The sequence below is a fragment of the Nannospalax galili genome, unplaced genomic scaffold (genome assembly GCF_000622305.1).
Source record: "Nannospalax galili isolate Female #2095 unplaced genomic scaffold, S.galili_v1.0 scaffold2559, whole genome shotgun sequence".
Classification (NCBI taxonomy): domain Eukaryota; kingdom Metazoa; phylum Chordata; class Mammalia; order Rodentia; family Spalacidae; genus Nannospalax; species Nannospalax galili.
The window spans coordinates 51,007-65,080 of record NW_008343420.1 but is presented as its reverse complement, the minus strand read 5'-3'; the positions used below and the strand labels follow the sequence as shown (position 1 = coordinate 65,080).

The following is a 14,074-nucleotide window of genomic DNA, read 5'->3' as shown; positions in this document are numbered from 1 at the left end:
CAGACATGGCCACAGGGTAGTCCAAGGGAGGCACTATCCCAGTTGAGGTTCCCTCAACCCAGATGTGTCAAGTTGACACTAAAGCTCTCCAGTACATGGGCCCACTCAAGTTTTGCAGCAGTGTTTCCACATTCCATTATCTCTAACACAGGAAACTGTCTTTGATTGTGCTCAATACTCTAAATACTCTTCTAAATATACTTCTTCCTTGTTTTACCTCTAGGTGTTAATCCGTGGAGTGTTTCCCCTCACCTGCTATGGCATATGGATGTGACTATTGTTTCTGAAATTGGATGTCTAAATATGTTCATGTTACTGTGGATATATACTCCTCAGCCTCCTGGGTCACAGAACTGCTGGGAGAATAATTAACACATGTAATTGATCATCTGTTACAAACATTTACTATTTTAGGTGTACCAGATGTCCTAGTTTGCTTTTCCATTGCTGTGACAAAACACTCTGACCACTACCAACTTGGGGAGGAAAGGGTTTATTTAGTTTATATCTCCCAGGGCACAGTTCATCAGGGAGCCCAAAATAGGAACTCAGAGCTGAAACCTGGAGGCAAGTGCTGGAGCACAGGCCATAGAGGAACGCTCCTTACTGGCTTGCTCCCCTGGCCCATGTTCAGCCTGCATTCTTATACAACATAGGCCCATCTGCCCAGGGGTGACACCACCCACAGTGCGCTGGGCCCTCCCACATCACTCAGTAATCAAGAAGATGCCCCACAGACATGACCACATGCCAGTCCAATGGAGGCAATTCCCCAATTGGGGCTTCCTCAACCCAGGTGTGTGAACTTGACACTACAACTTCCCAGCACACCAGAAAAGATTAAAACTGATAATGCACCTGCTTATCATGTGCTCAGAGTGCAATGCTTTTTTGTTTCCTTTGGCATAGTTCATAAGACAGGAATGCCTTATAGTTGCACAGGATAAGCAATCCTGCAAAGAAAAGATGCTTTTTTTTTTTTTTGTCTTTTTGAAGCAGGGTCTCCCTGTAGCCCCAGCTGTCCTGGAACTCACTATGTAGACCAGGATGGCCTTGAACTCACAGAGATCTGTCTGCCTCTGCCTCCCAAGTGCTGGGACTACATGCGTGCGCCACCACGCCTGGCTGAAAACATGCTACTTTAAACAGTATTTACAAAAACAAAAAGTGGGAATATTAGGCACTCTAGACACACCATGGAACATTTTATCCAGAGCTTTATATACTTTCAATTTTGGAATTTTAGCAGACTACGGGACCAATGCAATGGAATGCCATTAGGTTCAGGCATTTGAGGTGTCTGAACAAGGTGAGACCACACTTCTGGTGCTGGTATGGCATAAGCAGCCTGGCCATGATTTGCCACAACCTGGGTATGTTAAGCTGTGGGGTAAGGGATATGTCTGTGTCTCTACAGAGCAGAAAGTGTCAAGTGAATTCTTTTCTCTAGGGTCTGTTGTTTGGTACAAAAATGGGAAATAGGTCTTCAGTCAGTCAAGTGATGGTTTGGGAGGCTGGTAGAATGTCTCTGATCAGTCAGCCAGAAATAATACTGACCTCAGTATCTACAAAGATACTTAAGAGATTAGAGATGCTGTCATATATGCATGTGCTAAGATAAAGGGAAATCCAGAAATCATTTACAGAGCTGCTAATGTCACAATTCCCCTGGTAAACCATCCTGTCTCTAAAGGGCTGCGTTCCAATATTTAGTTGCATTTCATTCAAAATGGGCTGCAGAAAACTTTTTGTGTACAGGGGCATATATCTGTTCCTCAAAAGGAACTTAATGGGGTTAGGCGGGACTCCTCTTCTTACCACAATATTACGCACGATAGCATTGACGCTCGGGATAAACGTCGTGGGCCTCTGTGGAGTCTCCGTTGCCTTCACTTTGTACTCGCACTGGCCTTGTCTTAAGTGGAGTTCGCTGCCATCTCATTGCAGCACTAGTTGTAACTATACCTGATCTAAGGTAATTCACCCCCGGACTGAACCTTTTTCTACAAGAACCACACCTATTGGGCTTCATCTGCTCAGCATGTTGAGGCGTGTGTACTTGCAAAAATTGCCCTGATACTAATTCTAAACGATGGGCTGCTAGGTTCCTGCACTCTCTCCCATCAGGCTGGGATGATTATCTTCAGCTGTTCGATCCTACTGCTGCCTCTGTGACACCAACCTTCCTGTTCCCCGTTCCTGAACTTGTGACAGGCATGCAGAAAGAAGTTACAAAAATGGCCTGTGTTCTCAGTAAGATCACCAGTATAACAACTGGAGGAGATCAATCAGAAGCTGGGAGAACCTCCAGTTGCTGTGCTACAAAACAGGGCCACCATAGACTATCTGCTTTTAAAAGAACACTTGGGTTGGGAACAATTTCCTGACATGGGTTGCCTTAATATGTCTGAGTATTCTAATCAAGTTGAACTGCAGGTACGCTCTCTCAAGGATGTGACTGCTAAAATTTCTATGGACTCTGTTCAATGACTTTGTGCCTACACAAAGGCTGGCTTATGCCTTTTCTCAGCCCTATAGTGGCTATTGTCCTGAATCTTGTTTGTGAGCCTGTATTGCTTCACATCACTATCCAGGCTCTACCTTGAACATTGGCTCTGGTGTTGGCCTATGCTCTTTTTGAGGAGCTAGAAAAACAGAAAGGGGGAGATAAAGAGACTGTGAGATAGGGTTCCAATGACTTTAGAAATATGCTTGGAATTAAGCTGAACTCTGAGCAGGTATGTCTGCAGAGCCTCTGTATCATGAGAAAGTTTATGCAAGGATTCTTGCTGAGGAGATGTCTCTGGAATGCTGGTGCTAGCCTAGTTTCTCAGGGGACATGCTGATCTCCCAAGAAGACATAGCATAGAGATAATGTTGCTGTGCTCATCTTATTTGTTGAATTATTATATTCTAGCCATACTACTGTTGTTCATTGTTCTGTAAACATTTGACTGTGGCTCTGTGAGAACAGAAGCAGAGCTGCTGATATGATCAGCACTCAGTTGCATGGAAGCCTGGGTCCACCCTGGTTAATTATCAATTCCACAGTAATCCATTCAGGTCCTAAGGCTGCCCCCTGGTGGCCACAATTCTCATCCAGGCTCCTCAGCCACCACTTCATCTTCAGAGGTACCAGTAACATCAGAGTCAGCCATGTCTTTTGAGGAGTGGTACAGCATTACATAATTACATTTGTAGAGCATTTGTATGTATACTCGTAGAGTTTAACATAAAAGCATATAGCAAATAGATACTCCCCTACTTTTATGAGGTGATGATGGGATGTACAGTTTCATTAAATAATCTGTAAGAAGTCACGCTCTAGCAGAATGGTGCAGTCCTTGTCGTAGAAGAAAGCAGTGTGTGCCTGAAAATATCGTCCCAGGATCCAGAACTGCATGACCCTGAACTCCTGTCTCCATGTTCCTGCAAGCTGAGCTTTGTGTGTGGCAACTGGTCTCTGGGATCTTCTGCCCTCCTCCCAGTGGTTTCCCCAACTCCCCACTTGGTTGTGACCTCTCAGGTACAGCACACAGGCAGTTGAAAACAATTCTACTTGGATAAGGCTCTTTCTTTGGCTCTTTCTTTTTCAGAAAAGGGACTTCATAGAATTAAAACGTTCTCAGGAATGGGTTTCATAGCAATGTAATTTAGCTTCCATTAAGTCTGCTAAAACAAAGCTACTTAGCATGATATTGTGTTCATAGCTGTTCCACTTCCCCTAACTCATATCTTCATCGTTGATGTTTAGGAAATCCTTCCCAGATGGAGAACAGTTCCAACTCCATGATACTTTTCAGATTTACATGTGGAACAACAGGAGGAAGCTCTTAGGCCAGCTCATCCATCATAAGATGCCGGTATACTGTTAGGAATGAGGCTGCACTGCACCTTCCTGCTCACCTGGGGCATCCACATGCGGGATGCAAAGAGCTGTACTCTCTGGCCTATTCTCAAAAGTTAACATGTTGAAACTAGATTCTTGGTTGTGTTCAATGTTGTGATATGTCAGAATAAGTGGTCTGTTTCCCTTCAGTAAGCCTCTTTAGTAATGTGTACCAACCATATCATGGGTTATTTCTGTATCATGTTATTTCCGGTGTCACGTTCAAAGTCCTGAAAGTATCTTTTCACTTAGAATGACTTGTTCTCTGAGTTGAACAAATGTGGAAGTTCACTCATGAGACTAGATAAGACTAGAGCAGTCTCAAGAATAAGCCTTCAAGAAATGTCCTGATGAGGAGTCTTCTAGTCATTGAGCATGTCTTGGCAGGGACTTGTGGGACCTGAGCACTCTCATTCTCTGGTATGAGGTGAGTGGTTTGTTTTCTTATGATGTGTTTCCTTGCTGAACACCTGAAGCTATGGAGCCAAAGGATCATGGATTAGAACCTCCAAAACTGTGAGCCCAAATAAAACTTTCCTCTTCATAAGTTGATCATCACAGGTATTTTGTTATAGTTATGAAAAGGTGACTAGCACACTGTTGTACTTGTCTGCTTACATACTGAGCCCCCCCTGGCCAAGTGTGCAAATATTATGTTTTATTCTAGCTTCTGGGTTCTCAGGAAATAGTTACAAAAAAATCACTTTGTGATTTTTTGAAAGGTCAAAGGATTTTTGAGGCTTAAGGACAGTTTTGCAAAAGCAGTCTTGGTGTTACGTTTGGAAAGCATTTATTTTGTTATAAGATTGTGATAAAAATAAAAATACATCAGCAAATATTTTAAAGTGCAGTTATCCCAGTTATGTAGGTTTATGTGTTGTGAGATGAGCAATGTTGGAAACTTGCAACCTAAGAAAATATACCTTGATTCGTGTTTCCTGCTAAATTAGCCACTAAGATGTCCCACAGTGCAATTAGCAGGATTTTAAAATACTATACAATACTGTGAGCAGCGAATGTAGTTCATTTGGGAGAATGCTTGCCTACTATGTACAAAGCCGCAGGTTCAGTTCCCAGCACTGCATAAACCAGGTGTGCCTCACCTGTAATACCAGCACTTATTCTGGAGGATCAGAAGGTAAAGGTCATCCTTGGCTACAGAACATTTGAAGCCAGCCCAGACTACATGAAACATAAGACCCTGGCTAAAAACAAACAGAACCAAACCAGAATTTTTGTTTTGCTAGGAAAGTAGACGAGCACTGTTACAGTGGATCCTACTGCATTCTCATGTCCTTTTCTGAGTGTAAAACAGGGAATGAAATAGGGTTTTGTCCACAAAACCGATAAAAATTCTGTCTTCTCACAAGTCTGGCCCCTTTATTCCTGACACTAATAATATTTGGTACATGGGGAAATGGCTGTTTTATTAGCTAAAAAAATTCAAAATCACACTATATTGCTATCTGATTTCTTTGCAATGTCACTATCTATTTTCTTGTCCAGACTGGAATCAGACATAATACCAAATAACAGTACAAATGAAACACCAGCTGAGACACTATTGACATAAGAGCCAATCTGTCCTAAAATTAGAATGAGTCCAACAATGTAATGGCTATAAAGTCAAAATGGAAAAAAAAAAAAAAAGAAACTAGAATTAAAACAATGATAAATCATTTCAAATGTTTCAAACCTCAAATAAAACATTTCATAGACTATGACTGTTTACCCAGGAATCATGAAGTCAGTCTGTTTGAGGAGTATGAGACAGGGGCTGGAGAGATGCTTCAGCAGTTAAGAGCAATGGCTGCTCTTACAGAGGACTGGGTTCTGTCCCAGCATCCACATGGTGGTTAAGAACAACTGTAAATCCAGTTCCAAGGGATCAGTGGTCCTCTGACTTCCATGGGCATTGCATGAAGAGGTGCACTTACATATATGCAGGCAATACACCCATATGCATAAAAATTTAAAAACAAACATAAAAAAGAGTGGCATATGCCTTTAATCCAGCACTCAGGAGTCAGAGGCAGGGGGATCTCTGTGACACTGAGGCCAGCCTGGCCTACAAAGCAAATTCCAGGCCAGCTGTGACTACAAGGAGACCCCATCTCAAAAAAGCCAAAAAAAAAAAGTTTAAAAAAATTTTTGATAAAAGAGTATAATACACATACAGGTTTTGGGGTGGCTAAAATGCCTACTGACTTTGGTTGTTATTTTAACACTTGGTATAATACTTCTGTTTTCTATGTTAATGTTATATCAAGTAACAGCAACAAAAAAGTCAGATCCAGTTCTTCCTTAATGGCTTTAACAACTACTGTCTCCCGAAGACCCCTTCCTGCTTACTCAGCCTCATCTGTATCAGAGCCTGGCAGTGAGCCTTCATATAGCCATGAGACACAAAGCATTTGACCTGTGCTTTGTGTCATAATGTGATGTTTGGTCAACTGAGGAAAATGTAAACTGAAGTCGCCTTATCTGCCCCCCGCCACACCAGTATTAAAGACCCTGCAAAACTGATTGCCTAAAACTCCTTGCCTGTGGAGAGTTGAAATGCTGCAGATCCAGAACCGAATTATCTTGGTCGTCTTAATATTAGTATCCTTAATAATCACCTATTGCCCAGCTCTGTGTCCGACCCATCATCCTTTCAAGTACCAGGTAAAACCTTCAGGATATATTGACTAGCCAACTTGCTTCCACTAACCCAAAAGCTATGCCATCAAGAGAACATCTAAAAGCTATAGCAAAAGCTTCCTTAACTTTGCTATAACCCATTAATATGCTGTCCCACCACTGTTTATGGTATATTCCTTGACATGGCTTGCTTTAGTTCTGTAACTCTAAAAACTTCATGAAACTTCTTTCACATTGGTACATGCAATTCAGGACAACTTAAATCCACATTTCTGGGTCATGTTCACTCATATTTGGCTAAAGATAAACTCTTCTTTCTTTTGAGGTAGAGCATCAAGAGCGAGCACACTCACTCTTATCCAGTGAGGAGCTGATCATCTGACTGAGGACCTCCTGTGTGTGATGAGTCATTCTCTTGAGTCTCTTGATGACATTGCATAATAGGTTGTTGACATCTTGGGGTGGAAGTCTGCATTCATCCTCCTCAGGGCTCACTTCCTTCTTGGCTGTGCCAATTCATGCTTCCATCAGTTTGCGAGGTTTTCAGCCACTATTTCTTCAAACATTTTTCTTGTCCTTCTTATAGCTCCTAAGACTCTCATTATGTGTATGGCCATATTGCTTGATGGCATCATATAGTTCTAAGACTGTTACTTTTTTTTTTTTTTTGAGACAGGGTCTATGTAGCTCTGGCTGGACTGGATAGACCAGGCTGGCCTCAAATTCACAGAGATCTTCCTTTCTCTGCCTTGAGGAATATATTTTGACAGTTGATTTAAAGTCTTTGTCTAGTAAATCCAATGTCTGGGCTTCCTCAGGGATAGTTTCTACACATTTCTTGTGAGTGGGCAATTATTTATTTATTTACTTATTTATGTATTTGTTTTTTGACTCACAACTTTTTGTTGGGAGCTGAATATTTTCTCTTTTTTGACAGGGTCTCCATAGTCACATTCTGCCTGGAAGTCACAATGTGGACCAGACTGGCCTCGATCTCACAGAGAATTGCCTGCCTCTGCTTCTCCGGGGCTGAGATTAAAGACATGCACCATCGGGACTGGCATGAAAGTGGAACAATTTTTAATGTGACAACTCTGGAATCAGATTCAATGAGTTTGGATGAACAGTCCTATTTTCAAGACCATTTCAGCGAAAACATATACTATGCTATTAAATCCAAATATTCCACCATGAAAATGTGGATGTAAAACTGCATCCCTGGGTCATCTTAGAAGGGAAAATTGGGAGTGTTCATTCAGGTGTAAAAACAAATTTTGGAGTTGAAAAAATGAAATCTGAATGAAAAAAAAATTCAATTTCCTAGGCTATTTTTGTAGAAAACATGTTTAGCTTACACACACACACACACACACACACACACACACACACACACCCCAAATATAAATTACTGCAGTTTTATATAATTTGAAATCGGATGGTGTTCATATTCCACCTTTGTTCTTCTAGAAAGGGTCTTCCGTTTGTACAACTTAGGGTATTGGAAGTATTCCCACACTGCTCCATCCTGCCTTCCTGCTCATGGATTCAGCTCAGAGACCCTCTCACATATGTATATATTTCGGTTATTACAGTATATTTATGAATGCCTCTTAATCAGTTCCCCTACTGAACCCTTGGCTAAAATTGAATAATTTGTATCAATTAAATAAAGGAATTTACATAAATCATTGTCACATGAGTATATATAGCTATTGGATGATTCCTATGGGGGGATCATGAGCTCAAGGAAAAATGAATCTTGTTAAAGCTTACTACACTGTCCGGCATAGACGGTGTCAATGTATATTCCCAAGACTATTGTATAAAGTGTGCCTGTCTCCAGAAGCTACAGCAGTGCTTTCTTAATCTGTAGCTTTTTTTCTGACAGGTCCAAGTATCCCTGTGTGGTTTTCATTTGTATCTTCATGATGTTGATATTTTAAAACATATTTTATTTACTTATTTTTATTTTGTATGAGTATACTACCTACATGTATGTAAATGCACCTGTGTTGTGCAGTGTCTGCAGAGGTCAGAAGACGGTGTCGGATCTCCTGTAACTGGAGTTACAGACAGTAGTTAGTCTCATTTTCTAGATCTTTCTTTTTACCTAGAATCTCTGAAGATACTTCCTAGATATACTTCCCCATGCAAAGGACTAGACTTTTCAATAAATCCATGTGTGACTCAGGCTAAGGTCTTCTAAGCAATGAATTCTTGTGGAACAGAGCACTTAAGAGTTCAAGATACCCAAGCTATTCTTTAAGTCCTGTCAAGGAATGAGGTACACAGCTTAGGTTCCAGATTTGTAAAGAAGTGAAGTGTAATAGAGCAAAAGGCCACAAACCATGGAGACAGACAGAAAAGGAAGCAAAACAAGTTAATGTCTGCTTAAGAGATGCATCTTCCTACTTCATGGAAGCGTAAAGATTTTGACTATGAGTCCTCTCCATCGTCTTCATTTTTAAATAAAACCGAAGGGGTCAGAAGAATGACCCCAGAAGACTTCAGGGTCAGGCTGGACGGCAGGCTGAGGTGGACACACTTCATCTTCTGTGTCTGCTGAAGGGAGACTTCTGCCTAAAGTCTTGCCCACAGGTCTGGCACATGTAAGGCTTCTCCCCTTGTGTGTCATCTGATGTAAGGTGAGGTGTGACTTCTGGATAAAGCCTTAGCCAAACTCTGCACACACACGGCTTCTCTTCAGAGTGGACCCACTTATGTGTGATTAAGGCTGACTTACTGTTAAAGCCTAGTCCACACTGCCTATATGTGTGAGTGCTTCCTCTTGTGCCTGATGAGCCCAGCTTAGTAGCTGAAGTCTCGCCCACAGTCTCGGCACACATAGGGCTTTTCCCCTGAGTGTGTCCTCTGGTGTGCAATGAGGTTTGACTGCTGGCTGAAGCCTCTTCCACATTTCTCACACACCATGGGCTTTTCCTCTGAGTGTGCCCTCTGGTGTCTCATGAGATTTGATGGTTGGGTAAAGCTTCGCCCACAATCCTTGCACACAACAGGCTTCTCTCCCGAGTGAATGTTCTGGTGTCTGTTGAGGTGGGACTTCAGACTAAAGCCTCGTCCACACACCCCACACACATATGGCTTCTCCCCAGTGTGTGTCCTCCTGTGAGAGATGAGAGCTGAACTCTGGCTAAAGCTGTGCCCACACACACCACACACATAAGGCTTCTCCTTCGAGTGTGTCCTCTGGTGGTTGACAAGAGTTGTCCTCTGCCTGAAGCAGCGCCCACACTCCTTGCAGGCATAAGGCTTTTCCCCAGAGTGTGTCCGCTGGTGGGAGATGAGGTTTGACCTGTCACTGAAGCCCAGGCCACAGTCACTGCACACTATGGTCTTCTCCTCTAAGTGTGTCCTCTGGTGCCTAACAACAGCTGACTTCTGGCTAAAGCCTTTGCCACACTCCTGGCACACATAAGGCTTCTCCCCTGAGTGTGTCCTCTGGTGGATGATGAGGTTTGACTTCTGGCTAAAGCCTCGTCCACACTCATTGCACATGTAAGGCTTCTCACCTGAGTGTGTCCGCTCGTGAATGATGAGTGTTGACTTCCGGTTAAAGCCTCGGCCACATTCCCTGCAAACAATGGGTTTCTCCCCAGAATGTGCCTTCCTCTCATGAATGATGAGTGCTGTCTTCTGGTTAAAGCCTCGGCAGCATTCCCTGCAAAGGCCGGGTTTCTCCCCGGAATGTGCCTTCTGGTGTCTGGCAAGGCTCTTCTTTAGACTGAAGCCCTTCTTGCACGCCCCACACACATACGGCTTCTCCCCTGAGTGGATCCTCTGGTGACTAAGCAGGTTTGTCATCTTTCGGAAGCCCAGCCCACACTCTCCACAGTTGACACCTCCAAATCCCAACAGCTCTATTCGCTTCAGCAATTTGTTTCTTCAGGGTTCCTAGCTGGAGCTGGGCTGGCCTCCAGCTCTACTCCTGTCGTGCCATTCCCAGAGCTGACCTGCTTCTTCTGGAGTGGTCTGGAGAAGGCTCCCAAACTCCTTTTCTTTGTCCTTCCAAATGAAGGCCTGGTGCCTTCTCTCCCTCCGCCTCCTGCTTTCTCTCTCCAGAAGCTCCCATCAGAGGCTTGCTGCTGCTTCTCCTGGTTGCACGTAGGTCGGTGCACCCGTGACGTGCAGTGCCCTCGGGGGTCAGAAGAGAGTGATGGATCCTCTGGAACTGGAGTTACAGAGGGCTGTTAGCCTCCATGTGGGTGGTGGGAAGCTGAAACAGGTCCTCTGCAGAGCAGCTGGTGCTCTTAACCAGAGTCATTTCTCTAACCCTGTATGGCCAATTCTTAGCTCAGTGCTTTCAGGACTCCATTTCAATTTCTCAACTGGCTTTGGCTTTTTTCTTTCTCCCTTTGTGATGCAGTGACACTGAAGTGGGGCCTTGCCCTGCCCCTGTGCACGCCCTGCCCCTGAATTACACCCCAGCCCCCTCAACTGGCATTTTAGCTTTCCTTCCTCTTACTGGGCTTTGCTTTCTTTCTCGCGCTCACTCAGTTTTTGCCATATTCTTGTTGATCTTTTCTGAAAACAGAACAAGCCAAGGCCTCAAGAAGAGACAGGAGACACCCGGAAGGCGTCTACATGTGCCAGAAGCCTGGAAGGGAGGCCAAGGGGTCAAGAGAGCAGCTGCCCTCTCCAGCTCCTCGGCACGACCTCCTCTCTCAGCCCCCTGGGCTGCTGGCAGCCTGTGTCCCATCTTAGTACTTTCCCACTCACCTGAACAGGCAGCCTGGGGACATTTTCTTTCCTCTCTCCATGTCTCCTTCCCTTGCTCTAGCTGGGTGATGAGTTTTGGTTTTGAAAATGGAATTCCTGCTCACCAGGAAAGAAAACAGGACTCTAGGCTATGGTGTCAAGGGAACTCTGGCTTTGCCTGTGGAACAGACTCAAAAGCAACAACTGGGGGAGGAACTTCAAAGGGTAGCATGAAGTTACTTGAGAGAATTCAGAAAGACCACACTGATTCTGCTCTGCACTGGGTGGGTGGACTACTCCTGTCATAGTCAGTCTTCAAGGTCAACTTGAGTGGGTGGAGAAGCACCTAGGAGATCAGTCAAGCACACCTCACAACATTGTGTCTGAGGGGCCTCCATAGAGGGGGCACAAAGAGAGCTGCCTTGAAAGTAGATGGCACCACCCCACAGGCTGGGGGCCTGGCTGGAATCAACGAGGAGGAGGAGAAAGCCAGTGCAAAGCCTCGCCCAGCCTCACTCTCTGAGCTTCACGCTGCCATGAAGTGTGCTGCTTTGTTCTACCAGCCCTGCGACCACCATGGACCAGAACTGTGAGCCAGAATACGTAATTCCTCCCTTTAACTTTTCTATTTATGCCAGGTGTGGTGGCACATGCCTGTAGTCCCAGCACTCAGGAGGCAGAGGCAGGCAGATAGATCTCTGTGAGTTCAAGGCCAGCCTGATCTACATAGTGAGTTCTAGGCCAGCTGGAACTGCAGAGAGACCCTGTTTCAAAAAGGCCAAAAAAAAAAAAAAGAAAAGAAAAATGTTTTCTATTTATTATTTTTATTTCAGGTGTACAAGGGTATTACCTGCATGTGTATAAGCGAACCCATGTTGTACAATGCCTGTGAAGGTCAGAAGAGAGCAACTGATGCCCTTGAACTAGAATTACAGAAGATTGTCAGCTGCCATGTAGGTGCTGGGACCCCAAAACAAGTCCTCTGCAAGAGCAGTTAGTGCTCCTAACTGCTAAGCCTTCTGTCCAGTCCCTAAGTTGTTTTCTTGGGTGTGTGTTACAAAAATGCAAAATCTAACACACATCCTGTCTCATTTTTAAAAAGGTAGCTTAGGAAGAAAGCACCAGCCTGGAGGAAAAAAGCCTAGAGAAGTAGAAAATATGAACGCACGCAAGCATATACACTCATATGAAAACAAACAGAAAACACACACACACAGAGACACACAGAGAGAGAGAGAGAGACAAATATTCAACAAATATTCAGCTCTAGATTAGAACTTTCCTAGGGAAACAGAGAACAGATGCCTTTGCTCTTGATCCAATCAAGACCAAGCTAGAAAGTAAGATGCCTCTGCAAACACAACCTAAAATCTCCGGTGGGGGAGGGGATTTGAGTCCCAAGAGATACATCACTTACCCAGAGAGACCAGGTTGCTGTAGTTCTCCAGCATCACCTCTCTGTACAGGGTTCTCTGAGCAGGGCTCAGCCGGCTCCATTCCTCCTTGGAGAAATCCACAGCCACATCCCTGAATGCCATGTGTACCTGTAACACAAAACAGCCCTGCTTGCCTAGGAACAATGGATAAAGTTTTTCTATCTAGAGTCTACACTCCTTCAAAACCTCAACTGTCTAAAAGTATGTTTTCTATTAAATTCACCTGAAATCCTACAAAGCCCAATGTGTACACGGGTAATATTTACATAGTACTCTCCTTTTAGCCTTCTTCATGACTTCAGCTGTGCCTTCTTACAAAAATCATCCTAATCAAACCTGTTGATTATCATGTTTTGGGTGCACCTAGTTTTTATGTGATTATATCATGCATATCTATATCCATTATTTACATATATTAAGATTTCATGTAATTGTTTCATCTTTGTCTATAAGGATTTTCATGTGTTGTTTGAAATTTCATATTATGTCATGTTTGTCTATGTTAATTGTCTTCATATGTTATTTGTGTCAAGACAATTTTTAAACTGTGGCCACTTCAGTTTTATCCTTTCTCATTCTTTTTATTGGGCACAAACATTACTGGTTTTATTTTTGACATGCCTAATGAAAAATATACATATACAAATTTATAAATATAGGTATTTTGGTGATACATTCAAAGGCTTTATAATCTTGGGTACCCTAATCATTTTTAAATCCATTAAACAGTGCCTCTGGGTCTATTAAATGTTTCACAAAACTTTTAAGTACTAATTGCTTATACAGAACAACATCTGAGTCAATGGTTTAAGGATCCTGTTTGTTAAATACCTTTTTTGGTTTTAGTTTGCTTTCAAGATGTTTTAAGGTATTCATTTTGTTTGTTTGCTTTAAAAGTATTTTGGTTAGCCAGGCATGGTGGCGCATGCCTTTAATCCCAGCACTCGGGAGGCAGAGGCAGGAGGATCTCTGTGAGTTCAAGGCTAGCCTGATCTACTTAGTGAGTTCCAGGATAGCTAGGGCTACAGGAAGACCCTGTCTCAAAAAGACAAAAAAAAAAAAGTATTTTGGTTTAAAAATAACAAAAAACATAATCTCAACAAAACAATTATAAAATCTTGGTTCTCGTGCAAATTAAAACTGTTAAATTAACCCAAAAAATTTTTTTCATGTCAAAATGTTATCTCTTTGATCCTTGTCTTAATTCTGCTTTTACAAGATGGTTCCTATTATTTAAAATATAACTTATTCGCCGGGCATGGTAGCACACACCTGTAGTCCCAGCACTTGGGAGGCAGAGGTAGACGGATCTCTGTGAGTTCAAGGCCAGCTTGGTCTACATAGTGAGTTCTAGGACAGCTGGGGCTTCAGGAAGACCCTGCTTCAAAAA

At 43.1% G+C, this 14,074-nt stretch overlaps 1 pseudogene; it reads right to left on the bottom strand.

The window, feature by feature from the left end:
* Positions 1 to 8,231: 8,231 nt before the first annotated feature.
* LOC103739311 overlaps positions 8,232 to 14,074 on the bottom strand; it is a 9,657-nt pseudogene continuing 3,814 nt past the window's right edge.